The 27,986-nt window shown below is 40.1% G+C and overlaps 1 protein-coding gene and 1 long non-coding RNA gene across 6 annotated transcripts in view; one reads left to right on the forward strand and one right to left on the reverse strand.

Moving 5' to 3' along the window:
- The window catches only part of SPIDR (scaffold protein involved in DNA repair), a 418,420-nt gene that overhangs the window by 312,152 nt on the left and 78,282 nt on the right, over positions 1 to 27,986 (forward strand). The gene's annotated exons all lie outside the window — the stretch shown is intronic.
- On the reverse strand, positions 2 to 27,957 carry LOC140594663 (uncharacterized). The gene is made up of 3 exons (XR_011995738.1): positions 27,844 to 27,957; positions 3,609 to 3,682; positions 2 to 121 (listed from the first exon to the last, which is right to left on the reverse strand). It is a non-coding gene; the product is annotated as an uncharacterized lncRNA (long non-coding RNA).

Genomic DNA, 27,986 nt, shown 5'->3' on the forward strand with positions numbered 1-27,986 from the left:
AGTTTTGTTGACTGTATCCTTTGCTGTGCAAAAGCTTCTTATCTTGATGAAGTCCCAATAGTTCATTTTTGCTTTTTTTTCTTTTGCCTTCATGGATGTATCTTGCAAGAAGTTACTGTGGCTGAGTTCAAAAAAGGTACAAACAGTTCTTAAACTTAAAATGTGGGCATTTGTTGGGCGCCCGGGTGGCTCAGTGGTTGAACGTCTGCCTTTGGCCCAGGGCTTGATCCCCCGGGTCCCGGGATCAAGTCCCACATCGGGCTCCCTGCATGGAGCTTGCTTCTCTCTCTGCCTGTGTCTCTGCCTCCTCTCTTTGTGTCTCTCGTAAATAAATAAATTAAAAATCTTTTAAGAATATGTAGACATTTGTTTATAATCACTTGGGTCTTACCTCCTGATGTTGTATGTATATTTAGTGTATTAGTTAATGAATTTTAAAGACCACACAAAAATGACTGTATATTTTTAAACTGAAGTGTAGCACAGAGGAATACTGGATGTATGTATCATCACAATAAATATATTGGGCAAATGGTAAAAGGAAATTTGTATCTTGAAAGTGGATTTAGATTTTTTTTTAAGATTTTATTTATTTATTCACGAGAGACACACAGAGAGAAAAAGAGCTAGAGACACAGGCAGAGGAAGAAGCAGGCTCCCCGTGAAGAGCCCGACATGGGACTTGATCCCGGGACCCAGGGATCACGACATGAGCCGAAGGCAGATACTCAACCACTGAGCCATCCAGGCATCCCTGGATTTATATTTTATTTGCTCAGAACATATACCAAAGAAATAGTTGATGAATAATTCTTTTTTTAAAAGATGTGATTTATTTATTTGAGAGAGAGAAGCAGACTCCTTGCTGAGCAGAGTGTGTGACATGGGGCTTGATCCCAGGACCCTGAGATTATGACTGTAGCCAAAGGCGTTAAACTGAGCCACCCAGGCACCCGTTGACAAATAATTCTTATTTGACTTTTCAGAGTTCACATTGCACCAAAAATTCAGAGAATCAAAATACACTTATCAATAATAGTTGTAGTTTATTTTCTGGAAGGCAGTGAAATACAGCTCCCTGTTTTATATGAAATTTACTCTGTGACAAACTAAGTCTTTCTAAGGAGACCGGAGGCCAGAATTCAGCCGTTACCACAGGATGATCTGAAAAGACTAAAGGTCCAACAGTTTTATTGCTTTAGATTAGTTAAGTGATGATAGCCATGAGCATTTATAATATTATTTTTAAATTGGCCCTGTGAGGTTTTAAGACACAGAACTGAATGTACTGCCAGATATTTTTGCAGGAGTCACAGATGTAAAAGAGAATTCTGCACACACACATCCCCCTCCCCAACACCCAAATGGAACATATTTTGAGTTAAACCCTTTGGAATGGACTATTTTTAGAAAAATGGCAGGGGGTTAGGAAACGTTTTTTCACAACTTTTCTCGTAACAAACCATAACAGATATTTGCATTTTAATTCAATTTTGGCATGTTCTGTATTGTGATTGATTCTATGGATAGTGAAATACCGAGATGAACTACCATCCCATGTTTTTCAAACACACGGCAAAGTTTTGCTGGCCCTGAAATTTGAGAGTTAACACATGGTACCCAGGCAAAACTCAAAATACAAGCAGCATTTGCTCAACACTGCACTTTCACTGTTTGTGCCCACAGCTTATCTTATGCGTGACGTCATGTGACCATGCAGTGATAGCCTGGTCCATTAATATTTTTAGTGTAACTAAATAATAAAAGCAATATAGTGACATCTATAGAAAGTTTCAAAATTTGTATAAATAGAAAAATTGTTCTAATTCCATCCCCTGTATAATCATTTTGTATGTTATTTTCTAGTCTTATTTATTTATTTATTTATTCTCTACACCTAATGTACGGCTCAAGCTTATGACCCCAAGATCAAGGGTCACATGCTCTACTAACTGAGCCAGTCAGGTGTCCCTCTTCTCATCTTTCTAATAGTACTTCTTTTAAGTTGAAATCATGAAACAGGGATTCCTGGGTGGCGCAGCAGTTTGGCGCCTGCCTTTGGCCCAGGGCGCGATCCTGGAGACCCGGGATCGAATCCCACATCGGGTTCCCGGTGCATGTGGAGCCTGCTTCTCCCTCTGCCTGTGTCTCTGCCTCTCTCTCTCTCTCTCTCTCTGTGACTATCATAAATAAATAAATAAATAAATAAATAAAAATTAAAAAAAAAATCATGAAACATTTTGTTCTTAACTCAGAGAATGTCAGGCAGCTATAATCATCTTTACTCTCTCTATGCCATATTTCCATTTGACTGTGTATCAGTGGGGAGGAAAGAATTTGAGAGCTAATGATACGCCACGTGCTTGTGTTTTTCTTTGCTTGTTGAGATACTAATGAAGGAAAGCCCGTAAAATGTCCACGTAGTACCTGCGGATGGCACCGTGCACAGAGTAATGGAAAAGGCCTGCTCCTCAGAGAGGCGGGTGGGGTGTTCCCTTAAAGGAGTCTGCTCAAAGCACCGGAGCCTCAAGACTAACTGTGAGGCTAAGCTAGAACTCAAAACCAGGCCCATCTGACTCTCAGTCTTTAAGCCAATAAGGGGTACAGAGTAATTTGATTGTATAAATGTAGCAGCTAAGTTGTTTCACATTCTGTAGCTCAGTAGAGCAGTAATCATTCAGAACCACTGGTCGTATCATAGGAATGGTTATTTTTATTCACTGGAATGGAAACCTGCACTGGTACAGATAACAGAAAAAATACTAGTCATATTTTTATTTGAAGTATGAGCAATTATTGTCAGCTCCACTTGTAAAGAACCTAGCTGTTGAAGTAGGTGTCTGTAATCAGGTGTTTAGAAAATAAATATTAATAACACTATTGTTTGATGTCCAAAACTTTTATTTTATTTTATTTTAAGTAGACTCCATACCCAAAATGGGGCTTTAACTCGTGACCCCAAGATCAAGAGGCACATGCTCTATCAACTGAGCCTGCCAGGTATCCCTAAAATATATATCTATATATTTTTAAAGATTTTATTTTTATTTATTAGAGACAGAGAGAGAGAGGCAGAGACCCAGGCAGAGGGAGAAGCAGGCTCCATGCAGGGAGCCCGACGTGGGACTTGATCCCGGGTCTCCAGGATCAGGCCCTGGGCCAAAGGCAGGCGCTAAACCGCGGAGCCACCAGGGCTGCCCCCTAAAATATATTTTTAAACCAAGAGTTATCTTTTCAATCAGGAAGTTGTTTAGACTCTTAGATGAAGAAAAGAAGTTAACATTACTAAGCATTTCAACGTCACCTCTTGCTTTTTCTAGCTGTATGAGTGGCAGTGAAAGGACTAAGATGCTTATTCTTTAGGAAAGGAATGACAATCGAACCAGTGGGGCCATCAAAACGAGAGGTGTTCCCCATCTGCTGTTGCGAGGCCTTCGGGCCGTGCTACCTGTGGTGCAGGAGCTGAATAAAAATTGTTTTTCCTTTTTAAGATTAGACATGGAAATGATCATTTTAAAGAGCATACCAGGCATAAAGATATGGAAAAGTAGATCTCAAGCATGCAGTGAAGGAGAAAAGTAAAAAAAGAAAGGGAAGAAAAAACTCACTTCCAGTCAGGTATCACTGTGTAGGCTCATCACTCGCGTGTTCTAAGAGTGAAGTGTTGCTGCTGGGATCACACCTGGAGGAGAGGAAGTGTAGCCCTTGGCATGAGTCCACGCGTCTGCCTTTTACCTCCGACATCTGTTCACCTCTCCTTCCCTTCCTGACCTGTGGAAAGTGGCTCACGTAGTTCCGCAGAGGGACGTGACTGGGAGGGGATTCCATCATGTCCTTGGTGAGAAGCATCTTCGCTTCTAGGTCTCCACTAGTATTACCGCTGCTTCACTTGCTTTATTACCAAATCAAAGTTGTGACAGGAGATTTTTTAATTGGACAGATGCTCACTTAGAATCTCACTACTTCTTGTGTCTGGGTGGTCGATGTTGTTATGATGGAAACAGTGGTAATTTTAATTGTTGTCTGACACAGCCACAGGCATATTTTGGCAGTGAGTGCTATAAATGTGTTCATTAAAGTTTTTAATGTTGTGTTATTTTTGTTTTATTTTTTAAATCGGAATCATTATTAAGACAGTTTTAGAGTTACATGTAGTTGTAAGAAATAATACAGGAGAGACACCATGCATCCCACTCAGTTTCCCTCATAGTTCACATTTTGTGAAACTGTAGTACGTATCACAACCGGTATATTACATTGATGTCACCCACTGATCTTGGTCAGATTCCCTGTTTTACTTACACTTGTATGTGTGTCTGTTTTTATTACTTTTATACAGTTTTGTTACACATACAGTTCATGTATGGGCCGCTGCAATCAAGACACTCTGCGTCTTCAACACCTACAGTGCTCCCTCCTGTTATCCTTTCATAACCACATCCGCTTCCCTCCTGCCCCACCTTCCTCCCAGTGTACTGCACCCTCCCTTCCCCTCCCAGCCCTAGGCCCTAGCAACCACTGAACTGGTCTCCATTTCTCTCCTTTTCTTCTTTCAAGAATATTGTATAAATACTGTGTGAACATGCAGCACATAACCTTTTAGGATTGGCTTTTACCACTCAGCATAATTCTAAGTTGCTGCGAGCATCAGTGATTTGTCCTTTATGCCAAGAAGTGCTCCATGGTATAGACCTACCACAACTTGACCCAGCATTCCACCATTGGAAGACAGCTAGACTGATTCTAGTTTTTGACTAGTATGAATAAAGCTATTATGAACATTCACGTATAGGTTTCTTTGTGAACCTGAGATTTCATTTCTCTGGTAGCAATGCCCCAAAGTGCAGTTGCTGAGTCATGGAATAGTTGCATGTTTGGTTTAATAAGAAACTGCCAAATTGTTTCCAGAGTGGCAGTACCAGTTTACATTCCCACGGGTGATGTCTGAGTGTGACCCAGTTTCTCTGCATCCTCAACAGTATTTGGTGTTTTCAGTTGTGTTGTTTTTTTTAAATGTGTTTTTATTTAGCCATTGTGATTGGTATCTATGTGTGGTAAAAGAGAAAGGGAGGGGAGACTGAGGGCTTTTTACTAATTGCATTCATCATTGCTGTCACTAAGACGTATGAGGCATATTCAGGGTATGTGGCAACAGTATGACTTGAAAAAACCATAGTGAAGTTAGGTTAATAATCTCAGGTCTAGTCTAAATTCTCAAACAGATCCCAGATACAGCTTTTAAAAAGAATCTTTTCAATATAAAAGTGAGAGAAGACTTCATATTCTGACTCACTGTGAGGAAAACCTCCAAAGGAAAACCTGTGCTCTAATATATACCCTGAAATCCGCAAAGATGTCCTTTAAAGTCACTGTTTCTCCTTGAACATCATGCTCCGGCCTAAGCCAAAGGACAGTCTGACCACTGGCTCAGGCCTGACCGGCCCAAGGGACCTGCTCTCACCTGGCTCAGGACCTGTGCCTCCTAGGCCGTGCAACACTCACTGGCTCACCTTTCAAAAAGCATGTGTCAATAAGGTCCCTGCTTCTGTTTTTTGCTTTGCAGTTCACCAGCCCCACAGAAATGGAATAGAGTATTAAACAACTGGAGAAAAATTTTTATCATCCATGGGGATAACTAAAGTTTTTAGTGAATCGCTTCTATTTCTGGCTGTAATACCGAATTAAACACCTTGACCCAGAAAGCATATATATCATCAGGTAACACTTCAGTTGAGAGTAGCACCCTGAGGCTTCCTTTATCATCCTTTATCATCAGTTAAAAGAACTGGGAAAGAACTATAGCAAGCATCAAATATAAAAACAAACAGATTACCCTAAGAAGAAGTTGCCTCTGACCTCTGGGGGGTACGAGGAAGCCAACGTGCTCACCTACTTCCCCCTGAGTAAAAAGCAGGCAGATGTACTTGTTGGCTTTCTGTGCAGCCTTGGGCAAGACCACCCATCCACAAAGGGAACTGTTTCCCTCTGTGTAGAGAAATTTAATCAGAAACATTTTCTAAGGGATTGGTGAATGCTGTACTAAGAAAGAAGCTTAAATCTGAAATTTTAGCAATTTGGAAACATAGTAGTGACAAAATAGTAAAGTAGTCATACTAGTCAAGAAAAGTATTATCCCGTTATGCTGTACACTTTAAGCCAATAGAGTGTTATGTGGTAATTATATCTCAATAAAACTGGAATAAGACAGGATAGAGCCATCCTTTTCCAGTGTACTGATCATCAGATCTCTACCAGGGGCCTCAGCTCTAGGACAGGGGGGTCTTAGATTAAGTAGACATTTATATCATTGTCTACATGGGCTCTTATAATGTCTGACACAGGTCTGTACTGCTTTTTGAAAGTATGTCAATGTTATTTTTTTTTTCATTAACTGAAGTACTTTTTTCACTTTTTGTAAGGAATTTTATCTATTGTTTTTATTCTGTTCCAGGATCCCATCCAGAATAGTACATTGCATTTAGTAACCGTGTCTCCTCAGACTCTTCTTGGCTGTGGCAGTTTCTTAGACATCCCTTGTTTTTTGATGACTTTGGTGGTCTTGAGGAGCACTAATCAAGTATTTTGTAGAATCCCCTTAATGAAAATTTATCTGATTTATTACTCATGATTAGACTGAGGCTGTAGGTTCTTGGGAGGAAGACCACAGAGGTAAAGTGATGTTTTCATCACATCATATCAAGGGCATATATGTGTCAACATGATTTATCATTGTTGATATTGGCTTGATCACTTAGCTGAGGTAGTTCATGTCGCATGTCTTCACTGTAAAGTTATACTTTTATCCTCTTTCCATCCTGAAGTCTTTGGAAGGAAGTTACTATGTATAGCCCACACGTGAGGAGAGGTGAATTCTGATCACTCTCCAGGACAATGGAATAATTATTGGAATTCTTCTCTACATAATTTACTCAATTATTTATATCAGTATGGACTTGTAAATATTTACTTTATACTTTGGGGGATAATTCAATGCTATTGATTTTGTTGCTTAAACTTCCAGATTTTGCCACTGAAGCTCTTTCAATCAACTCTCTTGTCTCTTTGCCATACTCTCATTCTTGTGGGTTTTCAGTTTTGCTTTGTTTAATTTTGTTTTGTTTTGCTTTGCTTTGAGCAATTTTTATTTTCTGACGCTATAGGACACTCCAGGCTCATCTTGTGTATTTCCTTTTTTTTTTCTTTAAGATTTTATTCATTTATTCATTCATGAAAAACACACAGAGAGAGAGGCAGAGACACAGGCAGAAGGAGAAGCAGGCTCCATGCCGGGAGCCCGATATGGGACTCCATCCCAGGTCTCCAGGATCTCGCCCTGGGCCAAAGGCAGGTGCTAAACCACTGAGCCACCCAGGGATCCCCTCATCTTGTGTATTTCCTGCCCCAGTCCAAGACTCAACCATTTCTCCAAGAAATGTGGGTTTCTTTTGTTGAAAAATGAGTTAAGTACATGTTCATTTTAAAACATTATAGAAGTGGGGATCCCTGGGTGGCTCAGCAGTTTAGCGGCTGCCGTTGGCTCAGGGTGTGATCCTGGACACCCGGGATCGAGTCCCACGTCGGGCTCCCAGCATGGAGCCTGCTTCTCCCTCTGCCTGTCTCTCTCTCTCTCTCTCTCTCTCTCTCTCTCTCTCTCATGAATATATAAATAGAATCCTTTTTAAAAAATAAAACATTATAGAAGTGATACTGGGTTTAGTAATGATGGCCAGATAGAGGCTTTAGAGATAGGAATGCTCTGTTTTGGAATGTTTGATATGTAGCTCTCACCACTGAGAGGGATTGTCTGTAGCCCAAGGAAAAGATTCTTCTCTCAAAATTGTTCTGTAGATAGAGCTTTTAAAAATTACCGTACTCATTTACTGTTCCTTTCTTGCTTCTCAGATAATTTTCAATGTCACCATGACCATAAATGATACGTTTATCACTTACTGTCATCATAAAGCATTTCTGAAGGATTTGTATAAGAACTTCTGTCTGTGAGCCTCAGTGACTCTGTGCCATTCCAGATCCCTGGGTGGGCCTCTCTCCTCCTTTATCTCCTCTGCTGGGCTTCTTTACATGCCAGCAGTATCACATCCTTTAAATCATTTCAGGATATCATCTGCATGAAAAGTCCCTATTTGACATAAGGCTCCCCTGAACAGTTTATCGCTCATTTTATGAGCCTCTGGTGCCTACATGCTATATTTTCTATGATCTGTGACTATGGTATTGGAAAAATGTGCATTCTCAAATGCTTCTTAAAATATTGTTTAGCCAGGGACACCTGGGTGGTGCAATTAGCATTGAGAGTCCAGCTTTGGGGTTCGGCTCAGGTCCTGATCTCTGGGTCATGAGATTGAGCCCTGTGTCAGGCTCTGTACAACACAGAGTCTACTTGGGATTCTCTTTCCCTCTCCTTCTGCCGCTCCTGTTCATGCTCATTGTCTCCCTTTCTCTCTCTCTCAAATAAATTAAATAAATAAGTCTTTAATTTAAAAAATCTATATTGTTTGGCCAGACAGGAAGTAGGTATTTGAACTACTGGCTGTCAAATAGCAAGAGCAATTTTAGCATCAGAAACTATTTTATGAAAATTTGGGATCCTTAGCTGAGGAGTATTTTAGTTATGATTGTCTAATGAAAATGTGCTAAGTAATAAGTAGAAATAAATATAAAATAATCTGAGTGTACTCTTTGTTGTATCACTCATTTTAGCATTTTCTCAGGATGAATTCCCCATGTAGAACTTCTATAGTTCTTGACACATATAATGTTTTCTTGCAGATTTTTCTTACTAGTTATCACAACGATTATATAGTAAGAGGCCCAGGTCCAAAAATATTAATTAGGTTTCTGCTCTCAAGGGACTTCTGGGCTAGATAAGTGAAATGATTAATTTCTGATATCAAACTTGCCTCAGAGATACAAAATTTTTACAAAAGTGATACCAAGTTTATTTTGTTTCTGATTTTGCCTTTCTAGTTATTGATTTACCCAGAGAAGAGTATATACAGTTCCCTTACCCCACAATTCCACTTCTGATTAGAATCTGCATAGCAAAGGAAATCAGTCAGGTTCATTGACAAAGAAGTTGACTCTATCTAACTTAAGCAGAAAGAGATTTATTATTAAAGGATTCAAAATGCTTATAGAATCATTGGAAAAACTAAAGAAACAGACTCTGTGCTGAACTTTAAAGACTATCAAAGCAGCACTGAAAAGCCAGGCCTCCATGGGAGCTGTTCTCTTTTCTACAACCTGTTATCTGGTGCTTCAGTTCTCCACCGACTCCAGAGCCATGGCTGGCAGGAGGGGGCTGCATGATCGGAAAGCTGGCATTACTGCTTCCTACTCTACAGCCATCTCTATGGGCTATAAGCTGAATCAACAAACTAGAAGCCTCATTCTTGTCTTTTAACCCTTCAAAGCAATTCCCCAGATCCTAAGATCTTTGTCACTGTTATGCTTGCTAGCAGAAGTAGCAAAATCAGGTGCTCTGCCTTGGTATCACTTCTGACTTTGATTGACAGGTCGAAAGTCACATCAGGGACTTCAGCCACAAGGGAACTCCAGACGTGTAGAGTTTGCTTCTCAGTCTCTAGAATTTAGGGAGTCCCATAGAGGGCAATTGGAATCCACCAGAAGAGTTAGGAAGAACTTACTTGGAAGAGAGAAGTAAAAATGTAGGAAGAAAGTAGAGGAAAATAGCAAAGACCCACAGTTCTATGGAATGCAGTAGCTATGGAATACAGAACGTGCAAAAATACATTTCTATCATTTAACCTAACGTTCTGTCTTTTTAATAGAATTCAAAGTCCTGGTGCACCTGGGCAGCACAGTTGGTTGAGAGCCCAACTCTTGGTTTCAGCTCAGGTCGTGACCTCAAGGTCATGAGACTGAGCACCAAATTGGGCTCCGTGCATGCTTAGAGCAGAGTCTGCTTAACATTCTGTCTCCCTCTCCCTCTGCCCTTTCCTGTTGGGGAGATCATGAGCTGCTTTTCCTGATTTGGCCTCTAATGTGAGAAGGACAAACCCTCAAGAGGGGATGGACCAAGTGAAGTCCAGGACCTCGGTCGGCCACCACCCAGCACAGGAGCTTTGCACACGGTCTGAGCTGTACCCAGCCTAGCACATGGAAAAGCTGGGTGAGAATGTAACACGTTCCTAAAATGGCTTCCTTTTGAGTGGTGAAGCACAATGGAGTATTTGCGAGCACGTTGGGCAGAAGAAAGGAAACAGCACTTTTGGGAAGATCGGATTCAGCTTAGCCACAGAGTGCGGGGCCTAGGCACAAGGGCAGATCTGTGTGGCTGTGACAGGCCTTGGTGCAGCGTTCTGGGCCAGGTGGACATTCCAGAGTGGCCCCTGGCCCCCAAGAGTCAGCCTTCACTGTCTTGTCTGAGGACAGCCCTGCGGTCCAGGAAGGAGCGTTATGATGCCGGTGACTTTGTCAGACCAAGAATTCCCTTTAGGCTTGCTCCCTGCAGCCAAGTGAACGACCCCACACCACCGCCGTGTCATTTCCTCTGAGACCTCTCATGAACAGTGACTCTTATAAAGTGTTCGTGTTTTTCTTATTGTAAAAATTGTCATCAGTAAGAGAGGAAACTTCAGTGAAGGTTGAAAAGGCAGTTTTGAATTATTTGAGTCTGTTCATGGAAAACTCAACAAAAATGTGATTTGGTAGAAGGCAAAAACATGGACAGATATTCTCAATCTTTATGAATTTGGGAGATGATCAAGGTCTTGGAATGGATCTCATTCATATGTGAGGGTTCTGGCATGTTGGATTTTGTGTACTGAATCTAGAATACTCTTATTTATTCTACTTTGTTTTGCTGCAGTAGCAGCCCTTGCTAGCGTGTTGGTTTTCTCAGCCAATATTTGATGAATAGATAGCTGCTGAGATTTACAAAAGCCTTAAAATGGGAATTTTACATATGCAAACTATGGGATTTTTTTAAAAATGCCAGGTATTTTAAGCCAAATTTAACCCACATCTACCTTTTTGTGATGGAAAAATACTAATATTTAGATGATTAGTAGATAAAATCCTCTTTATTTTCAGTCCTGCATCCTGTAGTGTTCTCTTCCATACTTTTATAACTGTCATCTTCTAATTTTTAGAAAGTTACAACTCAATAATGAAATGCTTCCTATATATTAGATAGCAAAGAAAGCATTTGCCATGAAAAAATTTTGAACACTTATTCAAAATGGAAAGACTTTCCCTCTTGCCTTGAATGAAATATTAATTCAGCTGTATACTGTTGTGACTGTGGAGAGCAATACAAAACACATCCTATCAATTTTTTAGAGGTCTTTTTTTTCCATGATATGTTTTATTCAAGTATATAAACTTTTAGGTCATTCATCATAGTTAGTGACATGTAGACACTTTTTAATTGCACTGTTTAAACTCTAAGCACAATGTCAACAGAGGCTTAGGGTGTGGTGTTCTCATTCTGAAACCTTTGGGCTCCACCCTTAGTCTGTCTTGGCTGCACCGAGGGCAGAGTGTTGGTGGCTAGTCTTTAGCAATGACTCCCACTCACACCAAACATAGCCACCTGGCCAAGCAGTACTGGAGGAAGTTCCCCGAGGATTGCAACCTCCACTGTTGGCCTCTCCAGCCACCGCCTTAACGTGCATACCTGGCAAGGAGGGTGAGGTGAGACAACCAAACACACGTAAATCTGAAGGGAGGCTGAAGTCAACTCTCTGTCCTTGGTTAGGTCCTCAAAAAGCATTGCTGTCATTATGGGAAATAATATTGTGTTGTGTTACGGAGTGGGTGGGGGTTTCAAGGTCACTTGGAATGACTAGTAAGGGAAAGCCTAGGAAGGAGCCCTTTGAGGTCGGACCTGAATGGAGAGGTGGAGCCAGTGGTGAAAAGCTCTGAGAGACATACTTTCCAGTCAAAGAGTTCAACTATTACAGAGAAAAGGATGAAGTTGGTGTGTTCAGGAAGCAGGAAGGAAGCTAGTGTGGCGGGGGCTTAGTGAACCCAGAGGCCATCACAGAAGATGAGCACAGCTGGCGGGGAGGGGGTGGTTAGGGGGGTCAGGCAGCTTCATGCAAAGAATGATGGGGAGCCTTTAAGGTTTTAACCATGGGATGGTTATGATCCGATCTGCACTTTGAAAAGATCGTCTTGGCTGCTCTAGATCAAATGGAATGTGGAAGCACAAGAGTACAGGAAACAAACGAGTTGGCTGTGTCAGCAGTCCAGACCGGTGAGCCTGGTGGCTGCCCCAGAGTGCTAGTGAGGAAGTGTTAGAGCTGAAAAGTTGGGATCTGTGTTAAAGATATGGAGTGAGTGCCTGTTACTTGCTGACGATTGGGTGTGGGGTGGTAGAGGGGCAAGGGAGGATAACTATGAGGTTATTAGTTTGGGACTTAGAATGTTTAGCAGTGGGGGTCTCAAGTTCCAATACGGCTTTGTTGAATTAGAAGTCAATTAAACACTGAGCTGGGAAAATGAAATTTGATAATGAACTTGCAGTGGAAGAGAGATCAGGACATGAGAGTCCCAGACAGTGGGCCCAGGCGAGAGTTATTTCCTTTAATTTTCACAAAAACACTGTAAGATTAAGATGAATGGATAAAGAAGATGTGGTCTATGTATACAATGGAATATTCCTCAGCCATTAGAAACGACAAATACCCACCATTTGCTTCGACCTGGATGGAACTGGAGGATATTATGCTGAGTGAAATAAGTCAATCAGAGAAGGACAAACAGTATATGGTCCCATTCAATTGGGGAATATAAAAAATACTGAAAGGGAATACAGGGGAAAGGAGAGAAAACGAGTGGGAAATTTCAGACAGGGAAACAGACCATGAGAGACTCCTAACTCTGGGAAACAAACTAGGGGTGGTGGAAGGGGAGGTGGGCGGGGGGTGGGGGTGACTGGGTGACAGGCACTGGGGGGTCACTTGACAGGATGAGCACTGAGTGATATGCTGTATGTTGGCAAATCGAGCTCCAATAAAAAGAAATTAAAAAAACCAAAACACTGTAAGATTGATAACATCTAGCTATTAGAAGCAGAAATTAATGAAAGCCACTTCTTTTTTAAAAACTTTTTAATTTTTTAATTCCACTGTAGTTAACATACAGTGTTATTATATTTGTTTCAGGTGTACAATATCAGTATGTAACAATTTCATATCTTACTTAGTGCTCGTCAAGATAAATGTACTCTTAATACCCTTCATCTATTATCCCTACCCTCACCTCCTCTCTGGTAACCATCAGTTTGTTCTCTATAAGAACTGTTTTTTGTCTGTTTTTAAGAGTCTATTTTTTGTTTGTCTCTCTTTTTTCTTCTGTTCACTTAATGAAAGCCACTTTTTAAAATTAAAGGGTTTTTCTCCCTTAATGTAATAGATAAACCAATAGAACAGAAAAGACAGTCCCAGATATACATAGAAATTTTGAAAATAATACACATATTTCAGAAAAATGGGGAAAAATTAACCATTTCAGTAAATGGTGCAGGACAAGAGATGAGCCATCTGGAAAAATAAAATAAAATTAGATCTGTACCTCTTATCTCACAGCGGGATAAATTCCAAATGGATCAAAGACTTAAGCATAAAAGCTAAAACAGTTCTAGAGGAAATCATGGGAGAATTATCTTGAAGTGAAAGTATTTTCTAACTGTGAGTTAACATCCAAAAGCTCCAAAAGAAAATATTAATAAATTCTATTAAATCTGCACAATGAAGTCAAAAGCATGGCAAACTGAGAATATATATTTGCAATCCATATTACAAAGTCTATCTCTCTAATATGCAAAGTGCCCACAGAAATAAATATAGAAAGAGCCAATAACCCAAAATAAAAGTGAAGCAAATAAAAAGATACTCAATGTGTCATAATATAGAAATGCAAATTTTAAAAAAAACACTATTAACAAATTTGCAGAAATCCAAAACTTTAATAACATTTGTGCGGTGGGGCTAAGGAGCAACAAGTACCCTCTCATGTTGGTTGAGGGAGAATAAATTGTTACCCCTCCATAGAGAGGGCTTTGGTAGCATGCATATGTAAATTAAGTGGGTGTTGTTCATGCGTGCAGGTATGTAAATGTTAAATGCATTAGCTCTTTGACCTAGCACTTCCACCTCTTGGGTTTATCTTACAGGTACACTTGCATACATATGAAGTACAGGGTTATTCTTTGCATCATTGTTTGGGATAGCAAGAGTGGAAACAGCCTAAATGGTCAGCATTAGAGGATTAAAATTAAATTATAGTATATCTATATAATAGAATACCATACATCTAGCTATGCAGCTACAGAAAGAAGAATGAGAAAGCATTCTACGAACTGATATAGAAAACTTTATGACATTGGGGAGGCCTGGGTGGCTCAGTTGGTTAAGTATCTGACTCTCAATTTCAGCTCAGGTCATAATTTCAGGGTTGTGGGATTGAGCCCTGCATTGGGCTCTGAGCTGGGCGTGGAGCCTGCTTGGGATTCTCTCTCTCTCCCTCTGACCCTACCCCAAGAAAGAGAAAGAAAAGAAAAAAAAGAAAAGAAAAGAGAAAAGAAAGAAGGAAGGAAAGGGAAGGAAAGGGAAGGAAAAAGGAAGGAAGATTTATGACATTGGTTAAAAACAAAAAGCAAGGAGCAGATTTGAAATGTGCTATGTACCTTGGAGAATATATATATGGTAGGGGGAGGAAGAGGGACATAGGGAAAGAGAGAGAAACTGTGGAAGGATATGTAAAAAACAAACAACAGTGAACATCTGTTCATGTAGGGCATATAGAAGCTAGAAGACTAGAGGACAAGAATGGGGGGAAACTTTGTGTCATATATTTCTGTAATACTTTAAAACTTTGAGCTATATATATTATTTAGAAAAATTATAGGACTCTTTATACACAATTATTACTACTGGAATTTGTAAGCATTACAACTATTTTGGAGAGCAGTACGTAACATCTAATAATAAAGATACACTCTTTGACCCAATAATTCCTAGAAATTTAATTGATGAAAAACAAACAAAAAATTAACATACATATACACTGTTCTTCATGGTAGCAGTGAAAAAAAGAAGCAACCTAAATATCCAGTATAAGGAGAATTATTTACTTATGACCTACTACATGATAGAACATTAAGCTATCGTAGAAGTAACTAAGAAGATCATGAGGAAACGTTCATTCGCCAACTTTTTACTATGGACCTACTCTGTGTGATACACTGTTCTGGGTGTTAGGGATGCAGCCATAAATAAGACCACTGCCACTCACACACACACGAGATCTATGTGCTAATGGAATTAATGGAACATACTAATGTTCGTTGCCATTGGTGAAGACTGGCAGCAGACAAGGAGTTATGATATAAGAAAGTAATAGTGATTATGGCTTTAAATAAAATTGGACAAGAAAATAATCAATGTTGAGTGGTTACTCTTTTTACCTAAGAATCAAGGAAAGCCTCACTGAGAAGATAATATTTGAGAAAAATTCCAAAGATGGGGAAAGAACAACCCATGCAGGTGTTTGTGGGAATTGCATCCCAGGCAGAGAGGATGAGTGCCCGCCCTGTGAGGCAGGGGGGCATGCTTGGCTTATTTACATAACAGCGGGGAGGCTAGTGTGGCTTTTCCTACATTGTAAAGGAAGATAAAAGGAATAGGGTCAGGTTCTGGTCTTGAGAAGATCTGGAAAACTGTATCAAAGCCTTTGGATTTTTTTCTGCATGTGGTACATGTGATACACTGGAAGTTTCTAAACACAAGAGGAAGTAATTGTAAATGCCTGGGTAAAAAGGAAGAGGTCTTAACTCATCTGTTAAAACAAACTAATGGGTAAAAAAGATGGTGCACATCTGGAAATAGTTGAGAAGTAGAAAAGGCAGGACCCCATGGATGATTGGATTTGGAAAGTGGAGGAAAAGGAAGAATCTAGAAGGATTCTAAGGTTTGGGCAACAAGATAAATGGTATCCTTAAAGGAGATGGGAAATTAGGAGGGTGAACAGATTGAGAAATAATGAGAAAAATTATGTTTGGTTTTAGACGTGCTGAGTTTGAGGTACCTGTGAGTTAACAACACGTAGTAAAGGGAAAAACTAAAATGAACCCTATGGTGGTGTCAACTCACAGTTTTCAAAAGGGATGAATAAACAGAAGTAAATGTGTATTATTGTGAGAGCGTGTATGTGTATGTACATACGTGTTCCTAGCTTGTCTGCTAAGAGGTTCTGAGCGATACTGCGGTAGCAACGAGCACATAAAGAAACCAGGGCTCCTTGGTGAAATCGTTGATTTCAGGTTTGAGAGAAAAACGTAAGATGAGCTTTGAACATCCTTATGTCAAAAAGTAAGAACATTCTCAGAGTGATAAAGAAATCAAAAGGACACAGGAGCTAGCTTGCAAGGGGCTGCCACAAGCAAAACCTGGGACAATTTGAACATCAAAATAAATAATAGCCATGCACTGTAGCCCATAGTAAAAGAATCCATGTGTCCACAACATGGAGAAAGTATCTCCCACACAATATTTTTTAATTTCAGAAGGAAATGGTTGAGAAGCCTGGCAGACGTCCTCTTAATCAAATAGTAAGTGAACATCACTAGTAACGGGACAAATTGGGAGAGTGCGCCAACTGTTTAGAAGAACATAGCGTCAGTTTTGCGTTCTTCTTACCAATGATACATAGGCTGGATCTCTTCGTGAGAAAATATCAGACAAACCCAAGCTGAAGGTTTGTGTACTACAAAACTACTGGCCTGTATCCTTCAAAAATATTAAGGTCATGAAACTCAAAGAGAGACTCAAAGAAATCCTTCCAGATTGCAGAAGATTAAAGAGACATGACATCTCAATGCAGTACATGATTCTGAGCTATCTCCTTTTGCTACCAAGGACATGACTGGAACAATGGGTGAAGTGTGAGTGGAGTCTGAGAGTCAGGTGTTCGTTTCCTCCCCTCGATGGTTGTCTAGCAGTCGTGTAAGAGAAAGTCCTTGTTTGTACAAGCATATTCCCAAACGATTCAGGAAAAAAACATGCTTCGTACTGTATGAAACTTTCAGTTAATATGAGATTGCTTCAAAAACTAAGTTATCACAAAAGCAAGTAAGAAGCAAGTAAGCGGAAATAAGTGAAGCCCATACTTTCTAGAAGGTTGGCAGGAAAGAGGGCAGGCTACCAGCTGAGAGTAGACTGCTCTGGGATTTCAGAGTATGCTAGTCTGCTGGTCTACACGTGGAAGCTGATGTTTGGAGAGTGAACAGATGTAGGCTAGATGATAGTCATCGCAAAACAAAGACGTGTAGGTGGTGGGTGTCCTGGGTTCCCAGGTTGGCTGGGAAGTTGAGCTGGGTAAGACACGGAGAGGAATGTTAGCCGGTGTGGCGTGCCATCCTGTGCACCGAGGTAGGCGGGCTGGAAATGGAACAGATTCATACATGACAAACTTCCTTCTCTCTGAAAAGTAGAGTTGTCTTCTAAAAATGATCCTTTGTCTGTTCTCAATGCAGTAACCAGAATATGGTTTAGTCTTTGAAGCTGAAATTACTTCACTATAAAGTACTATAAAGCAATTTAATATTTTCCTAAGAACAGGTATTCTTAGGATTGCAGAAGGATTTAGAAAATCACCATTGATATTTCAAAAACAACACAGTAAATCTTGTAGGTATGCCTTTGCCTAGGTAATTTGTGTTTTATTTGGTAGGACTGGAGCAGATAGACTATGTACCTGCGCTTCCCAAACACAGATGATTCATAAGCCATTGATTGCTTCAGGTAGGACTGGTTTCTAGGCCAGTTAGTCAGCCTTGAGTGTGAAACCCTGATTCAGTAGCAAGTCATCCAAGGATGATTAAACGCTGTTCCCTGTTGTGTCCCCAGGCCCAGTACAGCAGTGCTGTTTACTCTCAGGTTCATGTACTTGACACTGGCTCCCACACTGGAGTATAGGACCCTGGAGCTTATTCTCATTTCTCCTAAGACTGCACGTAACTGGTGCCATGTTAGACCCAGTGCAGGGCTCTTGTCCATTACATGCAGTGCAGCCTCAGAGTTTTAGGGTTCAATTCCCTTATAGAACCCTGGTTGAGAAAGGCTGTGATGACTCTTGCTTTGGCTGACATACTATTTGGTGATCCAGATGAAGCAGTGGGACAATATAACTTACTTATGGCACTACCAAAACTATGCCCCTTGCCTGCTGCCTTGTTCCTTATTCTCTACTCAGTCATAGACATTTGTCTCTTCAGGTTTCAGTGCTGAGTAGACATGGAAAAGTGAGAATACCACATAACCCCTCATTGAAGAGTGAGTTGGGGAATAAATTGAGAGAAAACAAAACCACCATCTGCCCAGGGCAGCTGAGTTAATTTGGCACATTTTGAGTAATAAACTTTCTTAGCTAAGATTCCTCCCTCCTTCCTTTCCTCCATTTATCTTGTTCTAATTTAGTATTTCACTGGAGTACTAAAACTTCCCTTCCCACACCTATATTTAGAACAATGTAGAAGTCTCACCTTGTGAATTACCTGAAGTGAAGAAAGCTAAAATTTTAAGTACCTGTTACTGTTCCTGTATGTAGGAACTACATTTTATATCTTCTGTCCCCAAAAAGCCTGAAAAAAAATGCTTGTTAATTCAACTTGGTATACCAAGCATATGTGGACCATCTGTAATGTATAAAGCTCTGAGCTAAGCATTGTGTTGGATATATAGGGATAAGAAACATGATCCCTGCCCACAAGAAACTTCCAGGCATCATTTCATATGTCTGCTGGCCATCTGTTTGTCTTCTTTGGAGAAATGTCGCTTCCTGACTTCTGCCCATTTTTTTAATTGGATTATTTGGGTTTTGGATGTTGAGCTGTATTGGTTCTTTACATATTTTGGATACGAACCCTTTTTTGGATTTGTCATTTGCAAATATCTTCTCCCATTCAGTAGGCTGCCTTTCATTTAGTTTTGTTGATTGTTCCCTTCGCTGTGCAGAAGCTTTTTATTTAATGTAATACCAGTAGTTTATTCTTGCTTTTATTTCCCTTGCTTCAGGAGACATATCTAGAAAAATGCTGCTATGGCTGATGTCAGAGAAATTACTGCTTCTGCTGCCTTCTAGGATTTTTATGGTTTCAGGTCTCACATTTAGGTCTTTAATCCATTTGGAGTTTATTTTTATGTATGGTTTAAGGAAGTGGTCCAGTTTAATTCTTTTGCAATGTTACTGTCCAGTTTTCCAACACTATTTGTTGAAGAGACTGTCTTTTTTCCCACCGTATATTCTTTACTCCTTTGTCAAAGATTAATTGACCACCTAATTGTGGGTTTATTTATGTATCGTCAGGGAAATACAAATCAAAACCACAATGAGATATCACCTTACACCTGGCAGAATGGCTAACGTTAAAAACCCAAGAAATGACAAGTGTTAGTGAGGTTGTGGGGAAAAGGAACCCTCATGCACTGTTGATGGGAAGGCAAACTGGTGCAGCCCCTGTAGAAAACAGTGTGAAGGTTCCTCAGAAAGTTAAAAACAGAACTACCCTATGACCCAGCAATGATACCACTAGATATTTACCCAAAAATAGAAAAACACTAATTCAAAGGGAAACATGCACCCCTATGATTTTAGCAGCATTATTTCCGTAGTGAAATTATGAACACAGCCCAAGTGTCCATCAGTAGATGAATGGATAAAGAAGAGGTGTTATACACATGTACACACACACAAACACAGTTATGAATGCTATTCAACCACAAAAAAAGAAGAATGAAATCTTGCCATTTGCAAGGACGTGGATGGAGCTCAAGAGTATTATGCTAAGCAAAATAAGGCAGAGGAAGACAAATATTACATGATTTCACTCAAATGTGGAACTTAAGAAACAAAAAAAATGAACAAAGGAAAGAAAAAAGTGAGAAACTGAGAAAAACTGACTCTTAACTACAGAGAACAAACTGATGATCACCAGGAAGGAGGTGGGTAGGGGGATGGATGAAGTAAGTGATGGAGATTAAGAGTACCCTTATCATGATGAGCACTAGGTAATGTATAGAATTGCTGACTCATTATATTGTGTATGTAAAACCAATGTAACAATGTATTTTAACTATACTGGAATTAAAATTAAAAACTTGAAAAAAAAAAGGAAAGGAAAAAAAGAAACATCCAGACAAAAAGGATAGTAAAAAGATCTATACAAGTGTTTATAATACAGAATAGAATGTGATAAGAATTAAAATAAAGGTAAAAAATAAACACTTTGATTACAAAGAAAAAGGAGGAATTGTTTTCACCATTGGACTGAGAAACATCTTCATGAAAGATATGGAATTTGAGTTTGACTTTGAAAATGAACAACTCTAAACAAATGGAAGTGACAAAGAATATCAAATTAGTTTAGAGGAACTAACGGGAGCCAAGACTCAGGTGGGGAAATGGTTGTAGGAACTTGATCTTCTTAGACTCACACACACATGTTGAGACATGTAGGAGTCGTTGGGATACCTTAGTAGGTCCATGACTAGTTGAGTGACATGATTAACTCTGTCCCTTAAGAAGAGCTTAGAAGAAAAAGATGGAGGTTAGGAAGTTTTGTTGGGCAACAAAGATCATAAGCAAAACAAGGTAATAATAACAGGAATGAGAAGGAAGAATGATACTAAAAAGATAAATATGAAGGTAAAATGGATAGTCTATAGCAGCTGGATGTGAAAAAGGGAACTAAAATAAATAATAAGAATGCTCTCAGGTTTTGAAACAGTGACTGAAAATAGTAAGGGCCATATTACACAAAGAGGCAATGCATAGGAGAAGGAACAAATTTGGATGGGAAGGCATAGAGCTTTGAGAGTCCCCTGCATAGCGATTGTAATATAGTGGAACTAGATGAAATAAGATACCAGCCAGTGACATTTGCTCTGTATTCTTTGAACGTAAATAAATACAGCAGCAATTCTAGTCTGTGTACCCTAAGAGTATAGATGCATTTGTACAACTCTTTGCCAATGATCGACTCTAAAACTGATTAAATCCTTTATTCTGCAGGGTTGAAACTTTCCTTCCTTCCTTCCTTCCTTCCCTATACTCATGGGGTTTTTTTAGATGTCATCAGCATGATGTATCTGTTTTTTTCAAGGTGTAATACCTTACATTTATGATCAATTGATTTTTGACAAGGGTAACATAATTCAATGGGGAAAGAACGGTAATTCTAGCAATTGGCACTGAGACACTGGATGTCCACATGCAAAAGAATTAAGTTGACCCTTGCCTCACACCATACGTTAAGTGTTAACTCAAAATGAATCATAGACCTAAAGAATGAAAAACTAAGATGAAAACATAAGAATATAGCTTCACAACTTTGTATATTAGGCAGTGGTTTCTTTCAAATGACACCAAAAGCATACACAACAAAGGAAAAATATATAAATGGAATTTCATCAAAATTAAAAACTTTTGTGTTTCAGAGGACATCACCAAGAAAGTAAAGAGACAACCCAGAAAATGGAAGAATATTTTGCAAATCACATACTTGATAGGAGACTTATATCCAGAATATATGAAGAACTAATACAACTCAACATAAAAAGATAACTCAAATAAAAAGTGGTCCAAGGATTTAAACAGATATTTCTCCAAAGAAGATTCACAGATGTCCCAAGAAGTACATGATGACCAATATCATTAGTCATTAGGGAAATGCAAACTGAATCCCACAGCAGATACTACTTCACACCTACTAGTATGGCTATAATAAAAAAGGCAGACAATAATAAGTATCGGTGAGGATGTGGAGACATTAGAACCCTCATAGCCAGCTAGTGGGAATGTAAATGGTGCAGCCACTTTGTAAAACAGTGTGGCAGTTCATCACAAGTCAAACATAGAAGGCAAGGGAGGAGCAATATTTCACAAATCAGTTCTGTATCATTTAACTAATGGATTCTGTGTGGTGCTTTCCTATAGTCTCCTGTGACTGTTGCGGGCCTGGGTGCAGGGTGGAACCATTACAATATGGATCCAGTTAGAGCTCTCATTAATCTTCATCATTCCACTCTTTGTCCACCCTGTTCTCTTTGCTTTTTCATTCTTATACCTCGCAACCTCAGAGGCACTGCCACACATACACTACAAAACAAACATCCCCCAATGACCGTAGCCCCATTGCTCCATTCACTCACAGGTGGGAATTCAGGCAAGTGTCCACCGGGGTCACAGACAACATATACTGTTATAGCCCATGGAATACCCCATCATGTCCTAAGGAAGACATTTTTTCTTAGAGATTTTCATTTTAGTATATTTTTTAAAAATTTGTGTTAAGTTTCTTCCATCTTTTTCTTGGATGAGGACAACCCAGGATTGGCCCTTTTTGTGTCTGTGATGTTGCTGTTCACAGCTTTTCTTGATAGGCCCAGTACAATCTTGGGAACAGGGTTGCTGTGTGCCGAAGGTAAGACAGTAGCTCTTAGTCTTGCCTATCTTAGGTACTTATGTTGTGCGTTTTTTATTGGTGTACATGTTTTATTTGTCCTGGTATCTTTGGAGCTTTTCTGCAAAGTGGATCAGTAATGTAGCATCAACTTACTAAAATACATTTTAGGCCTTTAAAAAAAGTTTTTTCCATAAATGGAAAAAAGTAGAAATAACCCAAAATGAAATATTACACCCCGACAAAAATGAATGATGTATTGATCCATGCTACAGTGTGAATGGATCTTGAAATCATTATGCTAAGTGAAAGAAGCCAGACACAAAAGGCCACATATTGCATGCCTCTACTCATGTGAAGCATCCAAAATAGGCAAATCCTTAGAGACAGAAAGTAGATTAGTTGTCTCTAGGTACTTGGGGGAGGGGAGGATGAGGAGGTTGCTTTAATAGACTGAAATTTCCTTCTGGGGTGATGAAAATATTCTGGAGTAAGATAGTGTTGGTGGTTGCAGAACATTATGAATGTACTTAATACCACTGAATTTTACCTTAAAATGGTTAAAATGGTAAATTTTATGTTAAGTGTATTTTGCCACTTAATATTTTTAATAATGGGGCAAATTTTGTATATTTTGCCATTTACTGATTTTATTAGCAGGGTGAATTTGATGGTGTATAAATTGTATCTCAAAACTGCTATAAAAGTAAAAGGCATAATAGCTTGGATTAATTTCCAGGGAATTGTGCTGAAGGGAGAAAAAATGCAATCCCAAAGATTATATACTAGATTATTCTTTTTCTTATGGTGTTTTGAAATGGCAGAGTTTTAGAAATGAAGGACCGATTAATAATGGCTTGAAGTTTGGATGGGGGTGGGGAGATGGTGAGAAATAGGTTGGTTATAAAAGGCAACCTGAGGGATCCTCGTAACAGTGGAACTGGTCGGTGTCTTGACTGTGGTGCTGGATATAGGATCCTATACAGGTGGTAAAACTTTATAGCACTGAATCCACACATGAACATGTACACCAGAGCACAAGTCAAATCTGTGAAATCTGAATAGGATCGGTGGATGGTATCAATGTCAGTATCCTAGTTGTCATGCAGCATCATTTGCTAGTATAATAGTACACTAGTGGGGGAAACTGAGCAAAGTGTGCAAACAACTCTAGAGCGCATCTTACAATTGCATGTGAATCCACAGTTACCTCAATAGAAATTTCAATTAATAACTAAGTATCTTTGAAAATTTGCTCTGCGGGCAAACTTCTATTAGCATAAAAAATATCCTCTTCTTACTCTTGACGCGGCCCAGTTACAGTCTTAATCTCCACGAGCAATACTCAAAAATCAAAGTTTGGGGGTGGACCAGGCTTACAGCAGGTTTTGTTTTGGTTTGTCTTAGTTTGATTCAGTAATGCAGTATTTTCCAAAAACAAATAGGATGTGTGAGTAAAGAAAAGGCCTTTTTCGGGCTTTTTTTTTTTTTTTTTTTTTTTTTTTTGGCATCCTTTAGTTAAGTCACTTTTGGCAAAGAAAGATTGTTATTCCTTCCTGTTCATTGACATCAGAAAGTTTATATGTCACACTTTTATTTTATCAAAGAGAAAATATGATTTTTAAATTAATAAAAACCACATTTCTGTGCAGTAGAAATCATCCTGTTAACATCTCCTCATGTTACAAAGATAAACAACAGGATTAACTGTTTACTTTAGGAGCGCAGTCTGGTTGTTTTTCAGGAGAAGAACACAATGTCCTGCTGTATCTGGTTTCCCGTCTGCCAAGCGGGTTGGTGGAGCTGGGAAAGGCCCTCCACCCACTCAGCCCTCCGTGTCCCTCTCCTCCTTTTCTTCCTCTTCCCTCCCTCTTTTCTGTGACTCTTCCTCCCCCTTTCATATTCAGACTCTCCTCTCTTCCCCCTCTCCCCTCCCCCTTTTTCTTTCTCTTGCTTTTCTTCCCCCTCACTTCATCCTCCAATTTCTTCCATTTCTTCCTTAAAATGGAGGCTTAGTAAGAAATCATGTGGAGAGAAAGAACCTTGTTGATCTTTAGAGGCTGCTTAAGGCGACACTGACCTAGAAGAAAGCGGCCGAAAGGACTCTGATTCCGGGAATTCTTGGTGGACTGCTAAGAACTGCTCCCATAACCCGAGTAAACATCCCACATGTTCACGTAATCTCCCCTCTCAGTGTACACGCACACACGCACACACGCACACACATAAGTCTGCTGTTTCTCTTTCTTCTCTTGTGTTTCTATGAAACTGAGCCAGTGAGTAAACGGAAGGGGAAAAATGAAGATTTTTCAAGAGTTGGGGGGGGGAGACATTTGAAACTTCAAAGAGGAATTATAGTCTCACTGAAACTCCCTCTACAGATCAACAGTTTTGTTTTCCTTATTCCTCATGTTTTGTTCTGTTGCTTTAGCAGATTAACAATACATGAATTTTTAGGATTCTTAAAGTATTCTTTAATTAGCATGATCTGCCATTAAGCTGGTAAGAGAAGGAAAAAAACATTCTTCAAGACAAATATTAACTCCGTGGTGGACTTTTATACTTTCAACATGATATGAATGTGATTGAACAGTGAACCTCTTATCTGTATTATTTTATGTTGCTGGGAATGTACTGTGGAATGTAGTTTCATCTGGCACCAGTTTTAGTCCGTTCTTCCAGCACGGTCCCGGCCTCACCCTCCATGGCTCAGAACCCCATGCAGTCAAAGTCCTGCTGAAGACTGGTGATGGCTGAAACGGGAGGTTCTTGCACTACTTTTTGACTGCTGCCTTATTTTCCCAACTGGGGGGGGTGGAGTGTGGCTGGCTGGTGGGGGGGGGAGGGGGTGGGCAGGGACAAGCTGCAGACCCTGGGTATTTCCAGGATTGTTTCTTGCTTCACACAGAGTGGACCTTTACCTAACAAATAGAACTGCGGTAGCTGGGTGACCGGGCAGCATCATAAGGCCACTCACAGGTTGGTTTCATGTGTGCCAGTGCTGTTTCTGGGGGGGACGGTGCCCTCTGTGCTGTTAACCAAGCTTTCTTCTCCAAGCCCCTTCACCAAGGGGCGCACACCTGCTTACAGACTGAAGAGAGCGGGCACCTGATGAGAGGACACTCTTATCCATTAGCTGCGTTTATAATGGTAAATTTGCCTGATGGACCAAGGAAACCAAGATTTTGACACAGACTAAGTGCAAGCATTTGCTAGGTATGAAGCAGATGTAGATTAATCTGGATTGTACAGGTGCACAGTCAGGGGCTCACATCCACCAGCAGCAGAGCTCAGAACTAGAGCCCCTCTTCTCCAGACCCTGCCGGTCTCCTGCACCACATACTTAAAGTCATGAAAATGGAAGGATCTTACATGGATGAAGGTACACATATTAGGCATGCGTGGAATGCCTAATAAATAAGTGGCATTCACTTGCCAGATTTTTATTCCAAGATTTTTGAATGGCAAAGTCTGTCTCATGGAGTGAATACAGTTCAGAGGCTCTTATTCAAACCACTAACATCCTACTTCCTCCCTCTGAGACACTTTCTCTCTGCTGTTCTAAGTTAATCACTTCTAAGAACAGCAACATCCCTCTCACGTAGGCAGAGGGTACCTACCAAAAGTGCTCGGTGCCAGACAGAGTGTGGAATGTCACCTGTGGGCTGAGCCCTAGCTCACCCATCACTGGCTGCACACAGTTGGAATTGCTGAATGCGCATATCTACCTTGTCCAGTGAGTATTCTGTAGCAGGAAAGCTTCCAGAAGTAGAAGTTCAATTTTATTAACACTGACCCATCACTTAATGTCAAATCTCCTGGGGTGCCTGGGTGGCCCAATCAGTGCACTTTTGATTTCAGCTTAGGTCATGATCTCAGGGTTGTTAGATCCAGCCCTTATCAGTCTCCACGCTCAGCACAGAGTCTGCTGGTCTCTCTCTCTCCCCCTCTGTTGCTCCCCCTGCAGGCGCTCTCTCTCTCTCTCTCTCTCTCAAGTAGGTAAGTAAGTAAATAAAATCTTTTTAAAAAATGATAAAATGTCAAATCTCCTTGGCTAGCAGTTGAGTTCACCGTATTTCTGAGCTAAGGACAGACAGTGTTGGTGTCATCTGGTTGTCCTGCTGAGCATGGCCACAAGCTGTTACAGCGTCTGCTCAGAGACCTCAGATGCTGTCCTAATCTATCTTAGACTAAAGTAATTGAAAAAGCCTCTAGAGAATAATCAAGAGATATGTCTTACAAAAGAGGAATGTCAGCTAGAGAGCTGCCACTCCAGCCCCGTCACTGCACTGCCACTCTGCTTTGAGTTGCACCTTCCATGAGCAGTTTGGATTTCCGGGTTCTATGTTAATCACCTCTGTCCTTGCATGCTTCCTGGCTCAGGTCATCTGACCAGCCTTTGGATTCTACAGCTTCTCTAACTCGTGTCTGGTCTGCTTGTCCCTGAGGCTGCCTTTTCTCTTCACTACCACTTACCTCCTTAGAAATCTTAGGCCAGACTCTTCCCTGACCTTTACCCATCATCACTACCATGTTCTTCTGTCTTCTTGAAATTTTTTTGTTAATGCATGCCCACATGGTAACAGAGGCCAAAGAGGCCAAGAGAACAGCAGTTGTGAGAGAGTTGGAGATCAAGGGTGGGGGCGGGGGCCCGCAAGACGAAATGACAAGCTGGCACCTTATCCATGAGTATCAGTGCTGCCAGATAACAGTAAATTGGAGTTTTGTGTAAAATCTCCCAATTTTTGGTACTTGTTAACTAATTTAAAAATGTGTTAACCCTGTATAAACCAAAGAAAACATATCAATCAGCTAAACATAGCCTGTGAACACATCTTTGTGACTTCACTATTTCTTATCAGACATTTGTCATTGATTACAGCAGTGAATTCTTACTGGTCTAAGGAGACCTGCTCTAAAAGTTCTCAGTTCACGCCATCCTCCACCCTAGCCCAAGCGTTATGTTTCTGAAACAAAAGTTTTATCTAACACCTTTCAGTGTCACCTCATTGTTGACTCATCAATGACAGGAGGTAGGTTTGCTGGCTGGCACACAGGCCAGTTATTTACCACCTCTGCTCTCCTATCAGATCAGCCTCCACATGGCCATCATCACATGGCCTTTACCCCCAGCCACTTTTGGGCATCCCTGTGCCAGCCATGTCCAACCCTGCGACTTCTCCAGGATGATGCCTCTCTTTCCTTCCTCAACCCAGTCCTTTCCTCCCCATCCCATTTTCTCCTTTCTTTACAAATGCTTGTCAACATTTCAATTTTATTATAAATATAACTTTGATTTTAAATTAAGAATAATTTTAAAAGAGTAATTGAAAAATTAAAGAAAGAATAATGCACCAAAACCACCAAATATTAGTCTTTACCTTATTATCACTTACCTAATCCCTTCTTCTTTCTTTTCTTTTCTTTTCTTTTCTTTTCTTTTCTTTCTTTCTTTCTTTCTTTCTTTCTTCTTTCTTTCTTTCTTTCTTTCTTTCTTTCTTTCTTTCTTTCTCTTTTTTCTTTCTCTCTCTCTCTCTCT

Source organism: Vulpes vulpes, chromosome 12, assembly GCF_048418805.1.
Source record: "Vulpes vulpes isolate BD-2025 chromosome 12, VulVul3, whole genome shotgun sequence".
NCBI lineage: Eukaryota > Metazoa > Chordata > Mammalia > Carnivora > Canidae > Vulpes > Vulpes vulpes.